We start from the raw sequence: 21,882 nt of genomic DNA on the forward strand, positions 1-21,882 counted from the left end.
CCAGTCAGTGTGGTGGCCCAAAATGACAGAGCACATTACAACAAAGATACAGCAATGTCAATTCTGCAGAGAACACAAGAACACACAGAGAAAAGAGCCTTTAATGTCAAGTGAGCTCCCATCCAGACCATGGCAGAAAGTTGGCATAGACCTGTGTGAGTACAAAAAGCAAAACTACTTGATAGTGTCTGACTATTATTCCAGGTTTTTGGAGATCCTAAATCTACCAACAACTACTAGCAGTCAGGTTGTAGCTAGGCTGAAGGCTACATTTGCACGTTTTGGTATCCCTGAAATTGTAGTTAGTGATAATGGGCCACAGCTAGTTTCAGAAGAGATGAGGAGGTTCAGTGAGGATTATGATTTCATCCATGTGACTTCAAGCCCACACTACCCCCAGAGTAATGGACAGGCAGAGAGGGCTGTTCAGATAGCCAAAAGCATATTAAGGCAGGAAGACCCTCTCCTCGCCCTGTTGACATACAGAGCTACACCCTCTTCTTCCACTGGAGCCAGTCCAGCGGAATTGCTCATGGGTAGGAGACTCAGAACCACCTTACCCACATTGCAGCATAACCTGAAACCGGCCTGGCCTAAAGAGGAACTGATCAAAACCGCTGACGCCGCAGCCAAATCGAGGCAGGCTTTCTACTACAACCGCAGGAACGGCGTGCGGACACTGCGCCCACTGAACTCGGGTGACGCAGTACTCACCAAACCTGATGGACAGAAAACATGGACAATGCCAGCAGTTGTTCACACTCAGAGCTCCACTCCCAGATCCTACATAGTGGAGACAGCTCAAGGTGAACATTACAGAAGGAACAGGCGCCACCTGTTGGCTACACCCAAAACCCTCACCTCTGTCAGCAGGGATCCTGACCATGTCACTCCAGGGGAGAGTGGAAACACGGATGAGTCCCGAGCAGCAGAAATGCCAACTTCCACACCATATGTTACTCGCTCTGGCAGGGTGAGCAAGCCTGCAATCCGGCTGGATTTGTGAGGCGTATGGACTTGTGTATTGTGGGGGGATTTTTTATTTTTTGTGAAAAGGGGGGTGATATACAGGTTAGAAAATCATCTTAGAGGGGGAGATGTAATGAATGAAAGGTCACGTGTTTAACTTGACCTACTCACGGGTGTACGTGCAGTGTGTGTGACGTATACAGGAAGTTAGAAGGGCATGTTATGAAGGTTGTATGTCGGATGAACGCTAGTAAAAGCTACACAGTTAAGAACCTACGAAGTCGGCTCGTTCTTGAATTATTCTTATGTCAGTAAGACAAGGCGTCTACGGACATTACACCCTGAACTTGGTGTAGAGCCTGGGGGGAGGGGGGGGGACTATGGTGTTGAAAGCTGAGCTGTAGTCTACAAACAGCATTCTCACATAGGAGTTCCTTTTCTCCAAGTGGGTGAGGGCGGTATGGAGTGTAGTGGCTATTGCGTCATCAGTGGATCTGTTTTGTTAGTAGGAAAATTGGTGGGGGTCAACAGTGGGTGGTAACATGCCACAGATTAGTCCCTTAACAAGCCTCTCAAAGCATTTACTCACTATGGAAGTGAGAGCAACAGGACACCAATCATTCAAGCATGTTACCTTGGTCTTCTTCGGCACCGGTACAATGACTGATGAATTAAAGCAGGAGGGGACTACACACAGGGAAAGGGAAGACACCCACCAGCTGCGCTGCGCATGCTCTGATCACTCGGCCTGAAATGCCGTCCAGGCTGCCTGCTTTGTGGGTGTTCACGCACATGAATGACCTGAAAAGTATACCGACGAGGATGGGATTCTAACCCATGCGTGCAGAGCACAATGGATTAGCAGTCCATCGCCTTAACCACTCGGCCACCTCATCCTACACCTCATCCTGAGGACGAGGAGCTTCGTCAGGTGCTAGCTCTCATTAACTACTATGTAGGGAGGTTCCTGCCTGACCTCTCCACGAAGGTGCACACAATCACCAGCCTGCACATGAGAGAAAGAGTGAGTGGGTATGGCGTGATGCACAAGAACAGGCATTTGACACGGTCAAAGCCATGTTTGTTTCAGCCCCAGCACTCACGTATTATGATGCCAACCGGAAAACTGTCATTAGTGTTGATGCCAGTAGCTATGGCTTAGGAGCAACATTATTACATGATGGAACATGATAGTGAATTAAAGCCAGTTTCATTCTGCTCCCGCACCCTGTCCGACTCAGAGAGGAGATACTCCCAAATAGAAAAAGAGTGCCTAGCAGGTATGGGCATGTGAATGTTTCGCACGCTATGTGCAGGGCATGGACAGCTTTCGACTGCAAACAGACCATGAGGTACAAGAAAAGGTGGAGTCAATAATAACTAATGCACCAGTCTCATCACAAAAACTCAGTAAAATCTGCACAGCCACACAACATGATGGAGAGCTGCAAATGATCATGGGTTTTATCAGGAACGGATGGCCACCTAAGATATCATTATTTCCATCTCTGCATTGATATTACTCCGCAAGAGCACACCTCTCTGAGACTGATGGGCTAGTGTTATATCAGGACAGGATTGCCATTTCGACAGCACTACGATCTGCTGTGCTGAAACAGCTGCATGAGGGACACCAAGGACTGACAAGGTGCCGAGATCACACAGACAGTGTCAACATGCAAAATCTGCACTGACAACAAACCTACTCAGAGACGTGAACCACTCCTCACCACACCTTTACCTGGGGGCCCCTGGCAGCACATTGCTCCAGATTTGTGTGAGTTAGAGAGACAACTGTCTCATTGGGACTGACTATTACTTGCGGGATATCGAAATAGCTCACCTGTCTTCCACATCTAGCAGCTGGACCCCATGTTGTGCGTTGCATTTGGTTTCGATGGGGCATCGGCTATGTCCGGCAATAAAGAAGGGGGACATATGATTTTAAAGAAACGATTCTCCAGGGCGTCCGCATGGCGATCTGTTCCGTTTGTCTACCAACACGGGGATCGCCGGTTCGAATCCACTTGTTACTTCCGGCTTGCTCGGGTGTCCCTACAGACACAGTTGGCCGTGTCTGTGGGTGGGAAGCCGGATGTGGGTATGTGTCCTGGTCGTTGCACTAGTGCCTCCTCTGATCGGTCGGGGCACCTGTTCAGGGGGGAGGGGGAACTGGGAGGAATAGCGTGATCCTCCCACGTGCTACGTCCCCCTGGCGAAACACCTCAGTGTCAGGTGAAAGAAAAGAAACGGCTGGCGACTCCCTATGACTCCACATGTTTTTTCTATTATTTCCTTCAATTAACCCCTCAGCTATCTATTCTTCTGTAATGCCTTTTGGCTGTTTTACTCTTCCATCTTAACTTGCACTCTTCTCCATATTATTACACAGAACAAAATCACAAAGACTCCAAAATGTTTATACTCCTAATCTTGTCTGTTCGTTTATTTCTGCTCCCTCCTCTTCTGTTATTATTTATACTAGTGTGTTATCTATAAGGGGCCTGACTCATAGGTCCTACAGTCTTGTGGAGAGAATTTTTTTTTTCTTTTCGCAGTCAGGCGCCGGCTCCGTCCCGGAGTTTCTGTGGGTCACACAGGCTTAAAGGGCTGGCTCGGATAACCTTGTCGCCTTTCCTGTCTCCCTCCAGCCTTCAGAAGGGGCGTCCACAGGCACTCTCCCCTATTGGGTGTCGTGGGTCACACGTCCCTCAGCAAGAGTCAACCTGGAATATGGCCCGGCCCCTCCGTTGGTTTTACAAGACTGCGGACCAGTTTAGGGCTCAACCAGGCCCAGGCTTTTATCAACAAGCTTATTATCTTTCAGGCTGGAGGATTTAGATACTGTATCCGGATGTACTATTACACCCTGATACTATACCGCACCTGTCCCCGTTTCCCTAAACAGGTGCCTAACTCCCCAGAGCTAGGTCTTGGTGGACACTGTATCAAACGTTTCTTACCGTTCCTTGATACTGTACCGTGCCCTGAGACACTGTATTTTGCAAACGATACCGTATATCCCGATATACTGTTACACAAAATACTGTCCCGTGCCTCGTCCCCATCTTTTCCTAAGATAGATGCTTCACTTTCTACACGTGTTAACCCCCCATGCAGAAGGACCCTTGTGTCTTTAATTTGTTCGTTAAATTTGGTAAGCTTTAGAAAACAGCTCTTACCGACAGATAATGGGCGTCCCAGCACTGATCTCCTCACAGAAATATCTATAATAAAGCAAAAATATTGCTTACCTCTTAGTGGCCACTTTTCTTTGAGAAATCCAGAGCCAGGGCCCACCCTGCGTCGAGGCAGCTTGCTTTATCCAATTCTGTTTGTGACGCCAATTATTCTCTGTGGTGGCCAGTGATACAGAGAACTTGCAAAAAAACTCTGAGACGAGGATCCTTCAAAATAAGACTTTTATTGACGAATCAACAAAGTCTGAGTCAGGTCTGCAGAGTGACTGAAAATCAAGACAAAAGCCTCCCTGTCTTTATACCATTTACAAATCTAGTGAACAATCTACTTGCGTCAGTCAATGTCCTGCTGTTAATCAGGGTTCTTGTTGATCAGGACATGTTGGTGGAGCAGGAGCATCTCTATCGATGTAAGGATGACGTTAGGATGTCTTTAGTCATCGCCCTTTGACAGTCTAATGGTTGTCTTGATATGCTGCTACTATTGCTATTACTGTTTTCTGCATAATAATGGTTACACTTACAAAATGGAATGTCACTTGTCATACTTTTGGGCATAAACAAGTTTATCTACTACTGATGTTATGTCCTGGTTATATGGCCTTGTGCTACTTGCCACACTTGTTTGGCACTCTAGTCACATGAAATGATGGATACCCACATGTGCCCTTACGTACTACCATATGTTCACGCACATGAATGACCTGAAAAGTATACCGACGAGGATGGGATTCGAACCCATGCGTGCAGAGCACAATGGATTAGCAGTCCATCGCCTTAACCACTCGGCCACCTCGTCCTACACCTCATCCTGAGGACGAGGAGCTTCGTCGGGTGCTAGCTCTCATTAACTATGTAGGGAGGTTCCTGCCTGACCTCTTCACAAAGCTGCACACAATCACCAGCCTGCACAAGAGAGAGAGAGTGAGTGGGTATGGCGTGATGTACAAGAACAGGCATTTGACACGGTCAAAGCCATGTTTGTTTCAGCCCCAACACTCGCGTATTATGATGCCAACCGGAAAACTGTCATTAGTGGTGATGCCAGTAGCTATGGCTTAGGAGCGACGTTATTACATGATGAAACATGATGGTGAATTAAAGCCAGTTCCAGTTTCATTCTGCTCCCGCACCCTGTCCGACTCAGAGAGGAGATACTCCCAAATAGAAAAAGAGTGCCTAGCAGGTGTGTGGGCATGTGAACGTTTCGCACGCTATGTGCAGGGCATGGACAACTTTCGAATGCAAACAGACCATGAGGTACAAGAAAAGGTGGAGTCAATAATAGCTAATGCACCAGTCTCATCACAAAAACTCAGTAAAATCTGCACAGCCACACAACATGATGGAGAGCTGCAAATGATCATGGGTTTTATCAGGAACGGATGGCCACCTAAGATATCATTATTTCCATCTCTGCATTGATATTACTCCGCAAGAGCACACCTCTCTGAGACTGATGGGCTAGTGTTATATCAGGACAGGATTGCCATTTCGACAGCACTACGATCTGCTGTGCTGAAACAGCTACATGAGGGACACCAAGGACTGACAAGGTGCCGAGATCACACAGACGGTGTCAACATGCAAAATCTGCACTGACAACAAACCTACTCAGAGACGTGAACCACTCCTCACCACACCTTTACCTGGGGGCCCCTGGCAGCACATTGCTCCAGATTTGTGTGAGTTAGAGAGACAACTGTCTCAATGGGACTAACTATTACTCGCGGGACATCGAAATAGCTCACCTGTCTTCCACATCTAGCAGCTGGACCCCATGTTGTGCGTTGCATTTGGTTTCGACGGGGCATCGGCTATGTCCGGCAATAAAGAAGGGGGACATATGATTTTAAAGAAACGATTCTCCGGGGCGTCCGCATGGCGATCCGTTCCGTTTGTCTACCAACACGGGGATCGTCGGTTCGAATCCACTTGTTACTTCCGGCTTGCTCGGGCAACCCTACAGACACAATTGGCCGTGTCTGTGGGAGGGAAGCCGGATGTTGGTATGTGTCCTGGTCGTTGCACTAGCGCCTCCTCTGATTGGTCGGGGCGCCTGTTCAGGGGGGAGGGGGAACTGGGGGGAATAGCGTGATCCTCCCATGCGCTACGTCCCCCTGGCAAAACACCTCACAGTCAGGTGAAAGAAAAAAAACGGCTGGCGACTCCCTACAACTCCACATGTATCGGAGGAAGCATGTGGTAGTCTGCAGCCCTCCCCGGATCAGCAGAGGGGTGGATCAGAGATCAGGACGGCTCGGAAGAGCGCAGTAATTGGCTGGATATAATAGGGGAGAAAAAGAAAACGTTTCTCCACACCATATATGTGCATTGCAATTCCCCATTTAAACCTTGCCCTGTGCACAGCATCAAAGGTCCCCAGGCCTTTCAACATTTTTTGATGTCATTAACAACCTGCATAGTTTCATGACAGAGTCACATAGACATGCTAGATTTATGGAAATCCAACAGCAGCTGCGACCAGGGAAACAAACGTTAGAACTAGAGAGATACTGTGATGTCCGATGGAGCTCGTGGTCAAGTGCAGTCAAGTAAAGTCTAGACAGTTTTTGGTCCAACTTCGGAGACTCTACTTCAGCAAATGCAAACGAAAAATATTGTGTTCCTAGTTGTCATGCTTAACAAGTTGTTTGAAATGAGTGACTACGTCACTATCGGCTTGCGATCTCCCACCGTTAAACAAATCTTTTTTTTTTTTTTTAATTCTGATTTTCCCCTTTTTTCTCCCAATTTAGTGGCCAATTGATCCCTATTTTAATTCAAACACCCACCCTCGTATTGCATGCGTTCGCCAACTGCATCTCTCCGGCCGGTAGTCTCGAAGGAAAGCGCCTCCCCACTTTCGTGACAAGGCGAATCCAAGCCGAACCACTGTTTTTCCGACACACACAGAGACGCATTCACATGACGAACACAAGCCGACTCCGCCCCCCTCCCGAAGACAGCGTTGCCAATGATTGCTGCTTCATCGAGTCCGGCCATAGTCGGATCTGACGAGACCGGGGCGCGAACCCCAGTCCCCAGTGGGCAACTGCATCGACACCAAGCCGACGCTTAGACCGCTACGCCACCCGTTAAACAAATCTAATTGAGGAGAGCAACAATACATTCAGGAATACAGAAAATGACGTTGATGAAGTGATGCAGATGATCTGATGAAGAAACATGTCATTCTGAGCTGGGACATCACTGGGTTGTGGCTAGATGGGGTACAGCCACGGACGGAAGTGCCGCAAAATCTCACCTGGAGTATTTTGTTGCTATGGCGATAGCGAGCCTAGCTAACTTCCCAAGCTACCGCGAGTTTAGACTTTGGTTTTTAAAGCCAGATGAATGACGAGTCGGGTGAATTAGTTTTACTTAAAATAACTACAATTTCACTTAATAAAAACTGACAATTGTGTATTGTAAATGAAATAACACTGTTGCTTGTGCATAGATGCTGCTTCCCAATGCTAGCAAGCCAGCTAAGTCTATATAAACGGTAGCTAAAGTTAGCTAGTGTCTGCGACACTGTAGCTATTTATCCACAGAAATAACATTATATTTAAAATGTCACTCTGTGCATTTATCCCTATTAACTAATCGTGTTTGCCACACTCCGCCAGGAGAGAGGAGCGGGAAATAAACTACAATGTATCAGATTCATCGCCAGTGTATGGACACTGTATAATCAAACATTTGTCCTGCTAAAGTCGCATGCCTAATGTGGTCTTTCGAAGTCAAACAGTCCTACATTGATTGCCATCCGTTATCTGCACATACTGCCATACCTTGCATGGTTCAGCAAGAGAGTCAGTCAGACGTGTAGTATCTTTGGTTCGGCTCCTTCCTTCAGATGGTAGGGATGGCAATGCGTCTCTCAGGAGGTTAGCGATGCTAGTTATCGCCAGAGCGGTCTCTCGACGGCCCCGGCTATCGCCATAGCAACGAAATATGCCCGGCGAGATTTTGCGTCACTTCCGTCCGTGGCTATACCCCATCTAGTGACAACCACGTCGGTTACGTCACTGGGTCTCGAAAGAAGAAGTTGCCAGCTAAGTTGGGCGATACGCAGGTTGAATCTACCGTGGGAAAAGCATCACATATAAAGAAAAACTCAGACCTGAAAATATGGAATTATATAAACAGGCAGATCATGGAAATGAACACTCGTTTTAAGGCGGACACGTGAAGGTTTATGAGAGCGCTGCTGCTTGCTTGCCTCGGTCAAAGACCTTTGGTGACAAGGTATTAATATAGCCCGGCACCAGCACACACTTTTCCACCAGATAAAAACTGGCATCAGTGATGACATACAGACTGAACTCGTTGTCCCTGCTCTCCTTTGAAAGAGAACTGACCGACTCATTGGACTATAATGAAATTGAATTCAGTGGTCAACACCAAGCGCTGTCGTCTGCTGCTGTAATCATCAAAAGTAAGCTAATGAACAATTTTGGACTGTAATAGCCTATTGCTTATTTCAATATTATTGTTTATTGGGTATTGTAATGGCTTGAACTACTTGGGACAAAAAAAAACAATAAACCTACAAGCCATGAGGAGGCTAAAACCGGCTAGAACTTACTAATTGAGGCGTCCGTGTTGAAGTAGGCCACTTGTCAGATCAATGATTGAATTTCCACAAGGTCCATTGCAATAATACTCCACAAGTGTATTTATTTACACCACAAAAATATCCGATGCACAACTGCATGAAAGATCTAAAGCAGTGTTTCTCAACCCAGTCCTCAAGGAACCCCTATCCTGCAGATTTTCTTTGCAACCCTGAATAGGTACCTGTTTGTAGTAATTCAGCAGTGAACGTCAGAGTTTGCACACCTTGCATAATTAAGTGCTGTGAGATGATTGGTTGAGTAAGTAAATGCAGAGCTACCTATGCAGGGTTACAATGAAAATCTGCAGGATAGGGGGTCCTTGAGGACTGGGTTGAGAAACACTGATCTAAAGCAAACGGTACTACCTTGACAAGTGCACAACAAACGACATGACGGTCAAAAACTTGCTTGCCCTCGCTGGTAACAAACACCTGAATGTCATCAGGACCATACACATTAGACAGGTAATGCATATCCGCTCTGACAGGTAGAGCCACCTACTGGGCAATAAAGGGAACTGCCATCAAGAACCCAGTTTTATACAGAGGCATAATGCATAGAAGGATACATATCGCATAACAATAGAGAAATGCAAGCAAAATAAATGAAATATGAAATATAGCGCTAAACCAGCAAATTGGCTCTACCACGCCGGCCCCTAATTGTTACATGTTGGCAGGCATAACAATTACACCATGTAAATGCAACCAAAGAGCCAAAGTGTGCCATAGGGAACCATATTGCGATAACAGTCTCAAGTCTGTGAAACTGCTGCCTCGTGCAAAAGACAAAGCTTGGTTACTGGTTGCTCCAACACATTAGATTTGGTCTTAAGACGCACTGAGCGCACCAAGCCGTTCTTTTTTGGGAAGGTCTCCAAAACTCTGCCGACGAGCTACAGAGTCGTCCACAACGATGATATCTCCAGGTCCAAAATTTCTCCTGGGTTGACTCCACTTTTGCCATTCTTGAAGGAGAGGGAGGTACTCCTGTACCCATCTTTTCCAGAAATATACTGAGCTTGCCTCCACCTCCTCTTCACATACAAATCCCCCTTCACAAACAGTCCAGGCGGTAAGACTGGCTTGACTTTCATCAGGAGAATATGGTTGGGAGTAAGCAGTTCAAGATCGTTAGGATCGTCGGAAAGTTTGGTGATGGGGCGGTCGTTTAATATTGCCTCCACTTCGCACAAGACAGTGTGCAAACCATCGTCATCCAGAGTTTGCAAATGCAAAACAGACGTAAGAACCTTCCTCACCATGTGGATAACTCCCTCCCACATGCCTCTGTGGTGCGATGCTCCTGGTGGGTTGAAACTCCAGTGAATTCCATCTTGGAGCAAGGCTCCCTTCAACCGTTCCTGATTCAGAGCTGCAAGAACCTCCTTCAACTCTCGCTCCGCTCCCACGAAGTTCGTTCCATTGTCAGATCGCATCTGGGATACCTGCCCTCTTCTGCAGATGAATCTCCGTATAGCGTTGATGCATGCATCGGTATCCAGAGATGGCGCCACTTCCAAGTTGACAGCTCTACTTGAGAAACAGGTGAAAATCAACCCGTAGCGCTTACACATACTTCGGGCTCTCTTCACTTCAAACGGCCCGAAGTAGTCAACTCCAACATTTGTGAAGGGAGGTAAATCAGGCAGAAGCCTTTCCTTGGGCAAATCTGCCATCTTCTGTTCTCCTACCCTTGCACAGTGGAGCCTGCAAAAGCAGCACTTTCCAACGATCTTCCTCACAGCCGAATTGGCATTTGTGATTCAGAACTTCTTGCGAAGCTTCGACAGTGTATGATTTCTTCCACCGTCTCCCAGTTGTTCGTGGATGTGCCTCAGAATGAGTGTGGAGATGTACTGATCTTTAGGCAGAATAAGTGGATGTTTCATTTCTTCAGGCATCGCCGCTCTACTCAGTCAGCGGCCAACTCTCAAAAGGCTATCATCCAATCGTGGGTCCAGCTTATAGATCACACTGTCTCTTGCAACTGATTTTCCAGCTGATAATGCAGCCATTTCCTTCTGGAACCTTTGTTGCTGACAGTATCGAATGATGGAAACTTCGTCTTCCAATACGTCATCCAATGACAAGGTCTGCCCTCTCAGGGCTCCTTTGGCCTTTTCCATCTCTGCCTCAATGTGCCTGGAAGAACCACATGTATCCTTCTCATGGACCTTAACAGCCTGCAACTCCTTCTTCCTTTGTACCAGCTCCAGAAGAGTCCTCTTCACCTTTAGAAACCATGCCACAGCTGTCTTGAGTTTCTTCCAATCGGAGAAGTAAGTAACAAGCTGTTCTGTAGTATTAGGTGTGTCTGTGATGATCGTGTTCACGACAACAGGCTTATTGACCTCTGGATCATTGCTGGCAACAATGCAGTCTGCTGTATAAGTAGGCCATTCATCCACAGGCTGAGAGAGGAACTTTGGGCCCTCAATCCATCTGTCACCAGTCAGCAGTTCTTCAGCTTTCATACCCCTGGATGCGTAATCAGCAGGGTTGTCTCTGGTGTTGATGTACTTCCATTGAGACACGTCAGCCATTTCTCTAACGGTTGACACCCTGTTTGCGACAAAGGTATGAAAGCGCTTGTCCTCGTTTCTTATGTACTTGATCACTGACATGCTGTCTGTCCAGAATGTTGATTGATCCAACGGCAGCTGAAGCTCAGTCTTCACCATCTGTTCCACTCGGACTGCCAGGACCGCAGCTGTCAGTTCAAGACGGGGAATGGTTATATGTTTCAGAGGTGTGACTCTCGCTTTCTCCAGGAAGAATGAAACATGGATACTGTTCCTGCTGTTCTGCAGCCTAAGATGGGTAAAAGTGCCAAATCCATGTTCACTAGCATCAGAAAAATGATGTAATTCTGCACGAGTGGGGCGTCCAAAGTCTTTAGGCTTAACGCATCTGTTGACTTTGAATGACGTCATTTTTTCCAGTTCCTCCAGCCATCTTGTCCATTGGTGTGCAATATCTTTGGGAATGTCATCATCCCAGCTGCACCCTCTTCTACGCAGCTCCTGCAGCATGAACTTGGCAGGCAGTGTAACTGAGCTAAGGAAGCCCAGGGGATCGTACACTGAACTCATGATGGACAGCATACCTCACCTGGTATGCAGTTGCTCCTTCTTCACCATCCTGAATTTAAAGGAGTCTGTTTCCACACACCACCGTAGCCCAAGGGCTCGCTCCATTGGAAGCTCATCTCTGTCCAGATTCAGCTCTTTCGAGTCCCTTGCCCGGTGCTCTTCTGCAACTGACTGCAGCACTGACCGGCTGTTGCTGGTCCACTTGGTCAATGTGAAGCCGCCTCTCTGACAAATCTCAAAGAGCTTGGACCATGGCCACTGCTTCCTCCTCTGTGGGTAGGCTCTTTAAACAATCGTCAACATAAAAGTTTTGCTTGACCATGTCAACATCATCAGCAGGAAGGGGATTGCAATTGTCTTCAGCCGTCTTCTTTAGTGCGTAGCTCGCACAACTTGGGGAGGAAACTGCCCCGAACAGGTGCACCGTCATTTGGTGTTCCACAACTTCCAGACTTGTATTGCCCTCAGGCCACCAGAGAAAGCGAAGAAAATATCGGTGTTCTTCGGGAACTTTGACCTGGTAAAACATTGACTTTATGTCTGCCATGAACGCTACTGTCTGAATCTTACAAGAACACCAAGCAGCGAACTGGTGAGATTAGGGCCTTGTAACAGTTCACTTTTCAGTGAAGTTCCCTGGTATTCAGCACCGCAGATCTAACACCACCCTTAAGTTGCCCTTTCTTGGATGATGCACACCATGGTGGGGAACATACCAGACTTGCCCAACTCCACAATCCAGCTGATGCTGAGGCACGTCCTCAGCATATCCATTCCTGATAACATCAGTGAAAAAGCTGGTTTATTCCTTGTGAAACGTTTCATCATTTTTGAGCCTCCTCTGTAATCCAAGTAGTCGTTGCCTGACCACACAGAGGTTGTTGGGAAGAGCAAGCTGGTTCTAAAGGGCATCTTCACACTATAGTGTCCATCCATGAGCTGTGCCGATTCATTAATGACCTTCAGAAATCGAACATCTTCTCTTGACATTCCCTTTTCTTCTGAATTCCTTTCGCTGAAATCATGGTTATATTGGTTGCTCAGCATCTCTTCCAATCTGCTCACGGAAATCGTATTGACATTGGCCACTGGAAGCCCATTTTCAGAACCATTATCTGCTTGAAGGGGCCCGTTGACCACCCAGCCCAGAACAGTTCTCACAGCATACGGACCATATCCATGGCTGTTGACCACCTCCCAAGGTTCCAATAACCTGGGTGCATTGGTACCAATCAATAAGTCAACATTTGCCTTAATGCTGGGGATTTGGACATCAGACAGGTAAGGCCACTTCACCAAATCTTCCTGGGTGACATTATTGTCACTGGTCACAGGCATTTTCCTTTGTGAAAGGACTTCTGGGATGCTATAGAAGGTGTCACCACGGAGACCAGACACCTCCAAACCTTTCAGTGAGGTACTTGGGACCACCTTCTCCTGTCCCAAAGTGCACAGAAGGAAGTTGGTCTGTCGTCTAGTCACATTCAACGCATGCATTAGGTGGTCAGAACAAAATGTTGCAGAACTGCCAGGGTCGAGAAAGGCATACGTTTGCAGTATCTTGTCTCCCTTTGTGGACTTGACTTGAACTGGCAAAATGGACAGCTTACAATCACCTCCACCGGCCCCAGTAAGATCACAAGTTTGCCTTGAAGCTGTAGTGACAACTGGATTGACAGCTGAAGTGACACTTGCAGATTCCTTAGGCTGCTGGTCTGTGCTGGGATAAGGCCTGTCAATATGAAGCATGGTTGGATGATTTTTTCCGCAAACCTTGCAGGTTAGGTGCTTGTCGCAATCACCCCTCATGTGACCGGAACACAAACATCCAAAACAAACCCCTTTTTGTTTCAGAAAGAGAATTTTATCCTTGTGCTTCTTACTTTTCAGCCGTGGGCACTCCGCCAGAGAGCGACTCCAAAAGCAGCACACACAAGATCCAGATTTCTCCACTTTGGCATTGTGCCCCTTCTGGACAGAGCCTGAGTGTGGTTCTTTGGAGTCCAGACGTGTCACAGTTGTAGCAAAGCTGTTGCCTTTAGCTCTGCTATACTTGGACTGAGGCTGGGACTTGCTCCTGTTGCTCAATACTTCTTTGCCAATTGGTCAGTCCTGGGTGTCGCTGAAAAGTGGGTCAGAAAGGATCCTAACTTGGCGTTCCACGAATGTGATGAGATCATTGAAAACAGCTCTGCGATGTCGTCGCTCCAGTAGCTCATGAGCTGTTGTCCTCCATCTTTCCCTAAATCTGTAGGGCAGCTTGGTCATGATCATGTGCATGTTGGTAGGCATATCGAGGTCTTGCATGTGTTGCAACTCTGTCATCACGTTGCAACAGTTGCGCAGAAACAGAGAATAGGCCTGTAGCGCATTTACATCCTCAGACTTAACTGTGGGCCAAGTCAAAGCTTTCTCAATGTAAGATGTAGCAATCTTAAACTCATTCCCGAAATGTTCATGCAGGAGATTCTTTTCCATGTCGTAACCACGATCAGGCATCATGTGCTGACAACTCCTTACCAGTTCTTGTGGTTGTCCTTTTGTGAATTGTTCCAAAAAATATAAGCAATCTGCTTTATTAGCCTTTGATTCAATATCATGCTCAAATGCTCTTATAAAGCTCCTGTATTGAAGCGGATCGCCATCAAATGCAGGGATATCTCTGGATGGTAGAGACATTGCGAGCTGTTGTTGCACAAGGGCGTCTGTGATTTCGTTCTGCCGTTGCATGATTGTGCTCAAATCTCCGAGTTGTGATGGCATTTGAGAAGGTTGATACAATGGTGCAGGTGACCCAGTATGAGCTGGCATAGAATGAAATTGTGGTTGTACAACAGCTCCACCTTGTGGTGGCATTTGGGAGAGCTGCGGTTGTGCAGCAGCTCCATACATTTTAGCCTTTAGTTTTACACTGGAGTCAGGCTGTTGTGGCTGTTGCAGTGAAAGAGTGACTGACTTTGGTTTGACAACGGGCTCTTGCATAGGTAGATTGAATGACTTTGCTGCCAGATTTAGCACAGTAGAGATTGGTTGAGGAGGTCCAGTGTGATTTTCCACATGCGAGATCCTTCCATTAGCGGTTCGTGACCATCTCCCACTCTCTGATGCAGTGTCCAGAACAGCCAGTCTAGCAGCGGATGCAGCCAATTCAGCATCCATTTCCAGCTGCTGCTTCTTCCTCCTTAACTCTTCCCCCTGAGCCTCCAGAGCTTGTCTCTCCTTCAAAGATGCTGCTTTCACCAGCAGTGCAGCTCTCTCAGCCTCTGCTTTGATACGTTCAGAGGCTGTACTGTTACCACTCTGTCTGCTGGTTTGAGAGTGTCTACATTCAACATTTGATGCGCTGTCACCTGGTTTCACATCATCATCCACATTGTGAGAGAGCACATTATCTGGTTGAACATCGTCTACGTGCACGTCCTCTGGCTGCACATCCTCTGTGGGCACATTATCTGGGTGCACATGGTCTGGGTGCACGTCAACCACATTGCTCACATTAACAATATTTTGCGCCAACCATTGTTCAACTTGAACATTGAAACTCTCCTCAATTGCCATTCTTGACCCAAACCAGGCGTTTTGTTTTTCAATTTCATCCGGGGGCATAGGTAACACAGACATGACATCATTATGCAGACCTTTGGCTGTCTCGCACAACCTACCATATTCATCAATTACACCTTGTACCCCTTTCACATCAGTAGCCTGCATAAATACCTCAATCGTTTGCCTCAGTTTTTTAGCTTTGTCTAGTTTCTCTGATCTTTCATTTTGCAACTTTCCCAACCTTTCACATAAAACCTTATAGGTCGGTTTAATTTCCCTTTTTCTCATTGTGACAACACTGTCCGCAGCCGCCTCGGCCCCCACGGGTTTGTCAACATTACTGTACTCAGAACCGTCCATGTTGACAATCCGCAATAACTTTATGCGCGCAAGTTGGTTCAATCCAAAGTCAACGATAGGTTAGAACGCCCAGTCATTCAGCTACTAATGCATTGTAATTTGCGCTCGCAAACGCAAAGTTGTGTACACACAATTAAATGGCCATTAATGTGTAGCTACCACATACCTCGGCTCAAGGCCTAATGAAGACGTTGGCAGCTGGCGTTGGGTACCGTTGGAGCTCCGGTGCGCTGATCTGACGGTCGGCGTTCTCCGTGCGTCCACGTTTACATCAACACATGAAAACGATGCACAAGCAAATCCCACGCCGTCCTCAATGGATCAGATCAAACGCGCAGATCAAACGTGAAAACCATCCAACGATGCCCTCAACGACGTTCTCAACGAGCAAAGTTTTTGACTTTGAGTAATGGCTTGAATTACTTGGGACAAAAAACAATAAACCTACAAGCCATGAGGAGGCTGAAACCGGCTAGAACTTACTAACTGAGGCGTCCGTGTTGAAGTAGGCCACTTGTCAGATCAATGATTGAATTTCCACAAGGTCCGTTGCAATAATACTCCACAAGTGTATTTATTTACACCACAAAAATATCCGATGTACAGTTGCATGAAAGATCTAAAGCAAGCGGTACTACCTTGACAAATGCACAACAAACGGCATGACGTGACGGTCAAAAACGTGGTTGCTCTCGCCGGTAACAAACACACCTGAATGTCATCAGGACCATACACATTATATAGACAGGTAACGCATTTCCGCTCTGACAGGTAGAGCCACCTACTGGGCAATAAAGGGAACTGCCACCAAGAACCCAGTTTCATACAGAGGCATAATGCATAGAATCATACATATTGCATAACAATAGAGCAGCAAAATAAATGAAATATGAAATATGGCACTAAACCAGCAAATTGGCTCTAACAGGTATAGTTTTTGTTGGATGTACAATTGGATTTTATGCTGGTTTGTGTGTGTGTAAGTGTGTGTGTGTGTGTGTGTGTGTGTGGTCGCAGTGCCAGGCTATGTGATGCAGTTAATGTCCGTCTTGGTGCCTATAACATTACCTCTGACGATGTATAAGCCTTGTATTATTAAACGGCTGCATTCAGGCAAGTATAGTTGTAATTGCCTATTTCGTCTATGCGTTTCAGAACCATGGGCGACAGGTATGTGCCTCATAAACTATTATAAGTATGATTGGTCTTGGACAGGCTAGGCCCACCCGATTTTCTCTGTGCCCACCCACACTGTGTTTTCTGCCAGGCCGACACATCTTTCTGGTCAACTCAAGTGTCCTGACTAGGCTGGCTTTTGTGATCTCTGATTGCGTCATCCTAGCATTATAGGTGCCGACATGAATAACAATGTTGTTGAAAGTAGTGTTGCTGTGTGCCTGGGTTCCCTGTTTCTCCCTCCGTGATGCCAGCACCCTATGATTATCCTCTATGAGACTCTGGCCCCGGGTAAACAGTGAACCAAGGCTGGCGAAGCTAATCTTATATTGCGGGTAACGGAGTCTCCTATCACTAGCGTGCGTTGCTTTACTCTGTCAACAGGAGCGGGAGAGGCACGCTGGCCAGTAGGACTACCAACAGGGCTGGTGGGGGGGCGAAAACCGGTTTGCATTCGGGAGAGGTGACTGCCGACCAGGCCACACGACCGGTGGCTTGCTCTTGTGAACCCTCCCACGCCGGTAAACAGAGAAAAACTCAACCGCATCTGCCGATGCGGTTGAGCTAGTGCTAACAATATAGCATGTCTGTCTTTATGCATGATCAATAATCCAGGTAAGGTAATCAAATAAAGTTGAATCAGTTCATCTGGATATGTTTATTGACATACGTTTAATCACTCATGTAAGTGACCTCTCCAGGTATCCCCACCCTTATATAAACAACCCTACCCTTATGAACGGGGAGTCAAAGAGGTCATATATGTGAAGATGGAAGGCCCATCCCTGACCAAGGGGGGGGGGGCGCTAAGATTACATCTGTCGCCATTTTACAATGCTGCGATTGCAGACATTCCCAAATCCTCTGTGAATAGTACACATGGCCATTGTAACTCGATGTCGACCTGTGCATTATATAACCGCAAAGGGCTGCGATTTAATTAAATAATAAATTATGCGTGTGTGTGTGTGTGTGTGAACGTATGTTTGCGTGCAGTCTGCATATCTACGCCCACAATTACGAGATGACCAATCAGTGTCTGTTTAGGCAGTGAAGTGTGTGCAGTCTACGGTCACGTGACTATCCGATATGCTGTGTGCAGACCAGAAAGAAGGAAAAAATGGAAACCGATGACAACGAGCAGGTTAACGCTGATGAACTGGCGGCAAAATTTAAAAAAAAGCGACCTCCATTATATGGCGATATTTTGGATTAATCAGAAAGAGGTAATGTGTAAAACATGCAAAATGAAAGTCGCTACATATCGCAGCAACATGCCAAATGTATAAATTTAATATATCGTAATCGGGAATCGCGATATTGTCTACAATAATTGCAATATGGCTTTTTCACCAAATCGTGCAGCACTAATCTGAACTGATTAAGCAGCTATCAAATTAATTTGATAGCTGCTTAATCAGTTCAGTGTTTAATTGTTTTTGTTACTTTGACTCCTCATAGTTTTAACAATGTATATGTTTAAGGTAATACACTGGGATAACGCCTAACTTAAGATACACTGATGGAGACAATGGTGTATGTCGTGTAGATCTTTAATTCATATACACTCAACAGTGCATGCCTACAACACAGCAGAGAACACACCCATCACCTGTAGAGGGAGCTCCAATACATTACACTCCTCCCTTTCAAATAAAAAACCTCCAACATAGACTCTTCAAAAGTGCAACGCACATGTTCACAGTCAACCAATCAACTCTACTACTACTATTACTTTCGGCTGCTCCCGTTAGGGGTCACCACAGCGGATCATCCGTTTCCATTTCTTCCTGTCTTCTGCGTCTTCCTCTGTTACACCAGCCACCTGCATGTCTTCCCTCACCACATCCATAAACCTCCTCTTTGGCCTTCCTCTTTTCCTCTTTCTTGGCAGCTCCATATTCAGTATCCTTCTCCCAATATACCCAGCATCTCTCCTCCACACGTCCAAACCATCTCATTCTTGCCTCTCTTGCTTTGTCTCCAAACCGTCCAACCTGAGCAGTCCCTCTAATATAATCCGTTCCTAATCATGTCCTTCTTCGTTACTCCCAGTGAAAATCTTAGCATCTTCAACTGTGCCACCTCCAGCTCCACCTCCTGTCTTTTCGTCAGTGCCACTGTCTCAAAACCAAAAAACATAGTTGGTCTCACAACCATCTTGTAAACCTTCCCTTTAACTCTTGCTGGTACCCTTCTGTCGCAAATCACCCCTGACACTCTTCTCCACCCACTCCACCCTGCCTGCCCTCTCTTCTTCACCTCTCTACTGCACTCCCCGTTACTTTGGACAGTAGACCCCAAGTATTTAAACTCATATGCCTTCGTCACCTCCACTCCTTGCATCCTCACCATTCCACTGTCCTCCCTCTCATTCATGCATAGGTATTCCGTCTTGCTCCTACTGACTTTCATTCCTCTTCTCTCCAGTGCATACCTCCACCTCTCCAGGCTCTCCTCAACCTGCACCCTACTCTTGCTACAGATCACAATGTCATCCGCGAACATCATCATCTATGGAGACTCCTGCCTGATCTTGTCCGTCAACCTGTCCATCACCATTGCAAACAAGAAAGGGCTCAGGGCCGATCTTTGATGTAATCCCACCTCCACCTTGAACCCATCTGTCGTTCCAACCGCACACCTCACCATTGTCACACTTCCCTCATACATATCCTGCACCACTCCTACATACTTCTCTGCAACTCCCGACTTCCTCATACAATACCACACCTCCTCTCTCAGCACCCTGTCATATGCTTTCACTAAATCTACAGACACAATGCAACTCTTTCTGGCCTTCTCTATACTTCTCAATCAACATTCTCAAAGCAAACATCGCATATGTTTTGCTCTTTCGTGGCATAAAACCATACTGCTGCTCGCTAATTATCACCTCTCGTCTTAACCTAGCTTCTGTTACTCTTTCCCATATCTTCAACCAATCAACTCAACAAGTAATATTTCAAGCCATGTTTTTTATTTTTTGGCTAGTTAGCCCAAGGAACTTTTTTTTCATTAGAACAATAACAACAACGTATGTCTTTTTTCTTCTTTTTTTTTAACTAAACAAGGGAGAGGTAGACTACTCTACCCTTGAAGCCAAGTCCAAGGGGTTATTCTGCCCTCACAATAGACTTGGTTCCTAGACTACAATGTCAGTCTTTCGGGTTTGGTGTGAAACCGTTGAGGATAATGGCGCACTGCAGGGCTGTTGGTTTTGACAGGCATAGGCTGACTGTCTCGGTTCAGCTGGGCTCCGCACATCCAGTGCAGGGTTGTCTCTGGCAGGAAACCTTGGAGTGTGAGTGAGTTTGGGAATGGACTTACTGGTTCCCTGAGCCTCCAGAATTCTGTTGGACTCGGCTGACAGCTCGGTGTAGTCCGTTATTGGGTTTGGGATGTCACCTGACTGTTGAGACGCTGTTTCTTCTTTAGAACACAGTAGATGGTCAATGTGAATGGAGCACATTCGCAATCCATTGTGGATTAGGTATGTGACAAGTCCCAGGCGCCTCACCACAGTTGCTCTTAACTACTTTTCCTTTCCCTCTCAGAAGTTTCTCACCCTCACTGAGTCACCTTGAGATAGGTTCCTCAGCTTTGATGCTGCTTGATCGTGGTATGTCTTCTGTTTGAGTTGTTTCTCCTCTACAGTTCTCGCAAGGCTTGGTTTAAGCAGACTGAATCTGGTTCTCAACTGACGTTTCAGGAACAGCTCCGCAGGTGGGACTCCTGTCACAGTGTGTGGTGTACACCTGTACATCAGCATGAAGTTGGAGAGACGGTGTTGTAGTGACACTGTCATCTGCCTTTTCTCTTCACCTAGAACTTGCTTCATTAGTGCCGCCTTGACTGTCTGAACCGATTTCTCTGCAGTGTCGTTTGATGCTGGATGGTATGCTGGCATGTGTGTCTGCTTGATTCCATTACTCCTCAGGAGCTGCTTGAATTCACTGGAAGTGAACTGAGGTCCCTTGTCTGAAATGACTTCTTCCGGTAGACCATGAGATGATAATGCACTTTATTTACATTATCGTGTTCCTTCAGTTTCCCTGAGAATGCCATCGCGTTATGTGATGCCAACTCCATCGCTAATGCTACTTCACTTGCCATGTTGAATGTTAGCGCTGGGTCTGATAACAGCTTTCTTTGAATTGTCTCAGTCTTTAAGCCACTAGCAAAACGGTCACGGAGTGCATCGTTAAGGTGTGTGCCGAAATCACAGTGAGTCGCCAGCTGCTTCAGTGCTACTACATAATCAGAAATCGACTCACCCTCTTGCTGGTTCCTTTTCTAGAAACGAAACCGTTTCGTGATGACCACGGGCTTCGGTTTATAATGGTCACTCAGGGCCTTGCTTAGCACATCATAGGTTTGTGTGCTAGGTTTATCAGGACTCACCAAATTTTTCAGAAGTCGGTAGGCATCTGTTCCGATCACTGACAGGAGCACACTGACCTTTTTTCCGTCATCCACATTGTTAGCGATCATTCACTGTTCCAATCTTTCCAGGTAAAATTCAAAATCTTCCTTTCCCTCGTTGAACTCCGCTAACACTCCGATCTGAAATGTCGCCATCTTGCCAGCTTCAGTAGCCACGTAGCCGTAGGTTAGCTTGCTAGCTAGCTCTCGTTAGCATACCACTTTTGTTAGCCGTTTCTTACCGCTACAAACTTCTTGTCTGTGATCTACTTCCCGCAAAGTTGTATCTCTTTGTAAGATTTTTTCTCATCCCATCCTCGTCCCCAAATTGTAATATACTGGGATAATTCTAGGGGCAGCCCGGCCGGACCATCACAGCCGGGATGCGAACTCATGTATTCCGCACTGCGGGCGACTACTCGACTAAATGGTTCGACCCGTTAGCCAAGGGCTGCCGAGCCTATTCATCCGTGATCATTACATTGCC

General features: G+C 46.6%; 2 non-coding genes and 1 pseudogene across 2 annotated transcripts; 1 reads left to right on the forward strand and 2 right to left on the reverse strand.

The window, feature by feature from the left end:
- Positions 1–1,783: 1,783 nt before the first annotated feature.
- trnas-gcu (transfer RNA serine (anticodon GCU)) lies at positions 1,784–1,865 on the reverse strand. Its single transcript has one exon. It is a non-coding gene; the product is annotated as a tRNA-Ser (tRNA).
- Positions 1,866–4,886: 3,021 nt separating this feature from the next.
- trnas-gcu (transfer RNA serine (anticodon GCU)) lies at positions 4,887–4,968 on the reverse strand. The gene has a single exon. It is a non-coding gene; the product is annotated as a tRNA-Ser (tRNA).
- An 11,985-nt stretch (positions 4,969–16,953) lies between these two features.
- The window catches only part of LOC130116376 (sodium- and chloride-dependent betaine transporter-like), a 32,596-nt pseudogene continuing 27,667 nt past the window's right edge, over positions 16,954–21,882 (forward strand).

This window comes from Lampris incognitus, chromosome 8, assembly GCF_029633865.1.
Source record: "Lampris incognitus isolate fLamInc1 chromosome 8, fLamInc1.hap2, whole genome shotgun sequence".
NCBI lineage: Eukaryota > Metazoa > Chordata > Actinopteri > Lampriformes > Lampridae > Lampris > Lampris incognitus.